The sequence below is a fragment of the Nomascus leucogenys genome, chromosome 11, assembly GCF_006542625.1.
Source record: "Nomascus leucogenys isolate Asia chromosome 11, Asia_NLE_v1, whole genome shotgun sequence".
Lineage (NCBI taxonomy): Eukaryota > Metazoa > Chordata > Mammalia > Primates > Hylobatidae > Nomascus > Nomascus leucogenys.
The window spans coordinates 70,725,087-70,731,086 of record NC_044391.1 but is presented as its reverse complement, the minus strand read 5'-3'; positions in this window follow the sequence as shown (position 1 = coordinate 70,731,086).

Genomic DNA, 6,000 nt, shown 5'->3' with positions numbered 1-6,000 from the left:
TCCAGTTGATCGCATCTGCTACTGAGGCTTCTGCAATCTTCGCGTAGTTCTTGAAACTTGGCTTTCAGCTCCATCAGCTCCTTGAAGCCCTTCTCTCCATTGGTTATTCTAGTTATCCATTCTTCTAATTTTTTTTCGAAGTTTTTAACTTCTTTGCTATTGTTTTGAATTTCCTCCCGTAGCTCAGAGTAGTTTGATTGTCTGAAGCCTTCTTCTCTCAACTCGTCAAAGTCATCCTCCATCCAGCTTTGTTCCGTTGCTGGTGAGGAACTGCATTCCTTTGGAGGAGGAAAGGTGCTCTGCTTTTTAGAGTTTCCAGCTTTTCTGCTCTGTTTTTTCCCCATCTTTGTGGTTTTATCTACTTTTGGTCTTTGATGATGGTGATGCACAGATGGGTTTTTGGTGTGGATGTCCTTTCTGTTTGTTAGTTTTCCTTCTACCAGACAGGACCCTCAGCTGCAGGTCTGTTGGAGTTTACTAGAGGTCTACTCCAGACCCTGTTTGGCTGGGTGTCAGCAGCGGTGGCTGCAGAACAGCCGATTTTCGTGAGACCACAAATTCAGCTGTCTGATAGTTCCTCTGGAATTTTTGTCTCAGAGGAGTACCCGGCCGAGTGAGGTGTCAGTCTGTCCCTACTGGGGGGGTGCCTCCCAGTTAGGCTGCTCAGGGGTGAGGGACCCACTTTAGGAGGCAGTCTGTCCGTTCTCAGATCTCCAGCTGCGTGCTGGGAGAACCACTACTCTCTTCAAAGCTGTCAGTCAGACAGGGACATTTAATTCTGAGGAGGTTCCTGCTGACTTTTTGTTTGTCTGTGCCCTGCCCCCAGAGGTGGAGCCTACAGAGGCAGGCAGGCCTCCTTGAGCTGTGGTGGGCTCCACCCAGTTCGAGCTTCCTGGCTGCTTTGTTTACCTAAGCAAGCCTGGGCAATGGCGGACGCCTCTCCCCCAGCCTTGCTGCCGCCTTGCAGCTTGATCTCAGACTGCTGTGCTAGCAATCAGCGAGACTCCGTGGGCACAGGACCCTCCGAGCCAGGTGCGGGACACAATCTCCTAGTGTGCCGTTTTCCAGGCCCGTTGGAAAAGCGCAGTATTGGGGTGGGACTGACCCGATATTCCAGGTGCTGTCTGTTACCCCTTTCTTTGACTAGGAAAGGGAACTCCCTGACCCCTTGCGCTTCCTGAGTGAGGCAATGCCTCGCCCTGCTTGGGCTCGTGCACAGTGCGCTTCACCGACTGTCCTGCACCCACTGTTTGGCACTCCCTAGTGAGATGAAACCGGTACCTCAAGCAGAAATGCAGAAATCACCCGTCTTCTGTGTCGCTCAGGGTGGGAGCTGTAGATGGGAGCTGTTCCTATTTGGCCATCTTGGCTCCACCTCCAGGTAGCAATTTTTAGAAGTGAGGCTAACCTCAGAGAAGAGAGGCGAGAGGAAGTTTGTCTGGTAGGCATTAGGACCCAGGGGGCAAGGGTCAGGATAGATAGGATAGATGGGCGAGTCTCGCTTGGGAGAAATGCCTTTGAGAGTTCCGCTCATGGCCACAGGGTCAACCAACTTGTTGTCGGGACCCTGCAGCTGCATGGCTTTCCTCTCTGTTGACCCTCAGCTCAGCCCAGAAGTACAGGAAAAGCGGAAGCTGGTTCTAGGCAAACCAACGGTCCCAACTCCGAAGAGTCGGGGGTTGTTAGAGACCCCTTTCCCAGAAAGCCTGACACCCATGTCTTTAGTCTGGCGGCCATGCTAGTCGCTTTTAACTGGCCGACAGGTGCCTGGTATTTAGCCCCCGAATTCTAAGGAAAGATAGGACAGAATAGCAAGCGAAAGGGGTCCAGTGGTACTCACTGCTTGGCGATAGGTGATTGTCTCGCCACTCAGCCGTAGGCGAGGCTCTCACCGCTCGGCAATAGGCAATTGCCCCATCTGGGTCGCCGAAATGTGTCCGGAATTGGTGGGTTCTTGGTCTCACTGACTTCAACAATGAAGCTGCGGACGCTTGCAGTGAGTGTTGCAGTTCTTAAAGGCAGTGTGTCCAGAGTTTTTTCCTTCTGATGTTCAGATGTGTTTGGAGTTTCTTCCTTCTGGTGGGGTTTGTGGTCTCGCTGGCTCAGGAGTGAAGCTGAGGACCTTCATGGTGAGTGTTACAGCTCTTAAGGCGGCACGTCTGGAGTTGTTCGTTCCTCCCGGTGGGTTCGTGGTCTCGCTGGCTTCAGGAGTGAAGCTGCAGACCTTCGCAGTGAGTGTCAACAGCTCATAAAGGCAGTGTGGACACAAAGAGTGAGCAGCAGCAAGATTTATTGCAAAGAGCAAAAGAACAAACCTTCCACAGTGTGGAAGGGGACCCGAGCAGGTTGCCACTGCTGGCTCAGGCAGCCTGCTTTTATTCTCTTATCTGGCCCCAGCAACATCCTGCTGATTGGTCCATTTTACAGAGAGCCGAGTGGTCTGTTTTGACAGGGCATTGATTGGTGTGTTTACAATCCCTGAGCTAGACACAAAGGTTCTGCAAGTCCCCACCAGAGTAGCTAGACACAGAGTGTCGATTGGCGCATTCACAAACCCTGAGCTAGACACAGAGTGCTGATTGATGTGTTTACAAACCTTGAGCTAGATACAGAGTGCTGATTGGTGTATTTACAACCCCCTAGCTAGACATAAACGTTCTCCAAGTCCCCACCAGACTCAGGAGCCCAGCTGGCTTCACCTAGTGTATCCCGCATTGGGGCCGCAGGTGGAGCTGCCTGCCAGTCCCGTGCAGTGCACCCGCACTCCTCAGCCCTTGGGTGGTCGATGGGACTGGGCACTGTGGAGCAGGGGGTGGCACTCGTTGGGGAGGCTTGGGCCGCACAGGAGCCCATGTGGGCGGGGAGGAGGAGGAGGCTCAGGCATGGCAGGCTGGCTGCAGATCCCAAGCCCTGCCCTGCGGGAAGGCAGCTAAGGCCCTGGGAGAAATTGAGCACAGCAGCTGCTGGCCCAGTTGCTAAGCCCTTCACTGCCCGGGACCGGCGGGCCCTGCTGGCTGCTGCGAGCATGGGGCCCACAGAGCCCATGCCCACCGGGAACTTGTGGTGGCCCGCAAGCACCATGGGCAGCCCCAGTTCCCACCCACGCCTCTTCCTCCACACCTCCCAGCAAGCTGAGGGAGCCGGCTCCAGCCTTGGCCAGCCCAGAAAGGCACTCCCACAGTGCAGCGGCGGGCTGAGTGGCTTCTCAAGTGCAGCCAAAGTGGGAGCCCAGGCAGAGGAGGCGCCGAGAGCCAGCGAGGGCTGCAAAGACTGCCAGCACACTGTCACCTCTCACCACCTCCAACTTGACCAGTCAACACTCCCTACTTTCCAAGCCCCTACCTGCCAAATTATATTTAAAAACTCTGATCCCCAGAGGCTCAGGGAGATTGATTTGAGAAATAATAAAACTCCAGTCTCCCGCACAATGGCTCTGCGTGAATTACTCTTTCTCCATTGCAATTCTGCTATCTTGGTAAATCAGTCTGTCTTGGCAAGGTGAACCCATTGGTTGTTTACAGTACATTTTATAGATTTACAAAGACTCCCTCCTTTTTTTTCCTATCTTAGACTTTCGGATTCTCTATAATCTGTTTCACAACCCTAGGCAGTTGTCAGCTAAATAGTCTAAAATGTCCACATTAAAGGAAACAACTCAGGTAAAAATCAAATAGCAAAATTTACATTATAGAAAGAGAAAAAATCTGACAGTGCTAGAAGGAGACACTTTTATTTTTCTTTGAGCCAAATTAAACATAAAATTAAACTACACTCTTCCTTAAAATCCCAAGAGTAGTCTCTGTTGCAATAACTATTTTAGTCAAAAAAAAGAAAATCAGGTGAAAACAGAATTCAGTCAACTGAGAAAAAAAATAAACTTTTGCTCAAAAAGACAAGGTCTTAGAAGAGAAAAACAAACCAACAAACAAAACCAAAAACATGAAGGCCTTTCAAATATAAACATGCACACATGCACACACACACACATCTTGGATGTTAGCCTTTTAATTCAGCCGACTTCTATCCAGTCCAAACTCAGCCTCCAGCAATTGTTGAAATTACCAGTTTATTGTACCAGTGGCTTCTGCTCCAGGTAAGCATATTTCTTCTGTGACTCTAGATTGTCTGTCTCTGCAGATATGGGGATTTGCCCTACAAACTCCATTATCTGATGGGTTTAAGAAAAGCTGTTGATTTTCTTTGTCCAGTTTCTCTTGTTGTAAGGGTGATGACTTCCATGCTCTTTACATGCCGGAGCTGAAACTGGAAGTCTTAAGGGTTCGTATTTGGGCATGTTGAGTTTGACGAGTTCATTAGACTCTTGCTTCTCAAAGTGTGGTTCATGGACCTGCAGCACTGGCATCATCTGAGAGCCAGTGAGGAAATGCAGAATTTCAGACCCACCCAGACGTATAGAACACAGATTTTTCCTTTTAAAAAAATCTCCAGATGATTTTTCTGTGCATAAACGTTTAAGAAGTTGCTTTATTAACCATCTAAGTGAAAATGTGGCATAGATTATTGTATATACTGTTAGGCAGACAGGTTCAAGCCAGAGACACACATTTCTGAGTTTTTGTCGTGTTGGCACTATTTTAAGCCATGAAACAGATTCCCTGACCTACATCATGGACTTTAGTATCAGTGCACTCCAACTAAACCACAGGAACTCATCTGTAGATGAACAAGTTGTGTTTTTGCTTAACGCATTGAGAGAGAACATACATGAAAAAGAACCTTGAAGTATCTCAGAAAAAAAAACAGTGTTAAAAAGAACTTATTGTGTGATTGGGGTTTGTGTTAGGTGATTTGTGGGGGATGTTTAAGGAAGCAGGGCTTTGCTCTGGATCAGAGGCAGTGAGAAAGTGGGGGAAATTTATGACTTGGTATCTTAATAAATGTAATCTATAAGAAAAGAATGAAATAAAGCTAAAGCTATAATTAGTAAAGAGTAAAACAAAGCTAGAGCCATAAAATATAGTCAGGGAATGCATGGTTATTTTTGAGATTTGGACAATGTTGATGTTTCTCATGTATACTGTAAACCAAAAATAAAATTCTAAGGCCCCCCAACCATCTGAAAGGACTTCCTCCTCAGCCAGGGCTCTTTTAAAATTTTACCTGGAGTCTGTTTCAGGCCTTGAAGGGCAGCGGGGGTTGGACATGCCTCATTACACCTCTCAGCATTAACACCAACACAGACTTTAAGTCTGATAAGAAACATTTTTACAACCTATTGTTTCTGAAGCCTACTATCCAAAAGCTTCCTCTGTAAATAACTTGGGTCTCTACAATTCTTTATCTTAACCCAGACATGCCTTTCTGTTGATCCACAGTCTTTGGACAAACTCAACCGATTGTCAACCAGAAAATGTTTAAATTTACTTATAGCCTGGAAGCCCCCACGAGGAGTTGTCCCTCCTTTCTGACCAAACCAATGTATTTCTTAAATGTATTTGATTGAAGTCTCATGCCTCCGTAAAATGGTATAAAACCAAGCTGCACCCCAACCACTTTGGGCACATGTTCTCAGGACCTCCTAAGGGCTGTGTCACAGGCCATGGTCACTCATACTTGGTTCAGAATAAATGTCTTCAAATATTTTATAGAGTTTGACTCTTTTCATCAACAATATTCAGACATTTTCTGGAGTGGTATTTTTTTTTCTGGCTCCATTAGGGTCACAGAGTGGTGCTGTCTGATGTTGGTGTTCTGGGAGATTGTTTATGCCAAGGAGGAGGACACCGGGGCCTAGCTGTGAGTGCCAGGCCAGCTCCTAGTTGGGCAAAGCTTAGCCACTAGTACCAGGACAGCTCCTGGATGTCAGGGGCTGCTTTTCTGTTTCTTACTGTTCTTCAGTATCTTCCCACTATTCCCTTCTGTGCCTTGCTTTGTAGGCCTCCAGTGTCTTATGTAGTCTACCCCATACTGCGAAAGCTTGTGATCTGCATAGCCTTAAACTGCGAAGGACTCAGAGCTCCAGCCCAAGTGGAACTCACT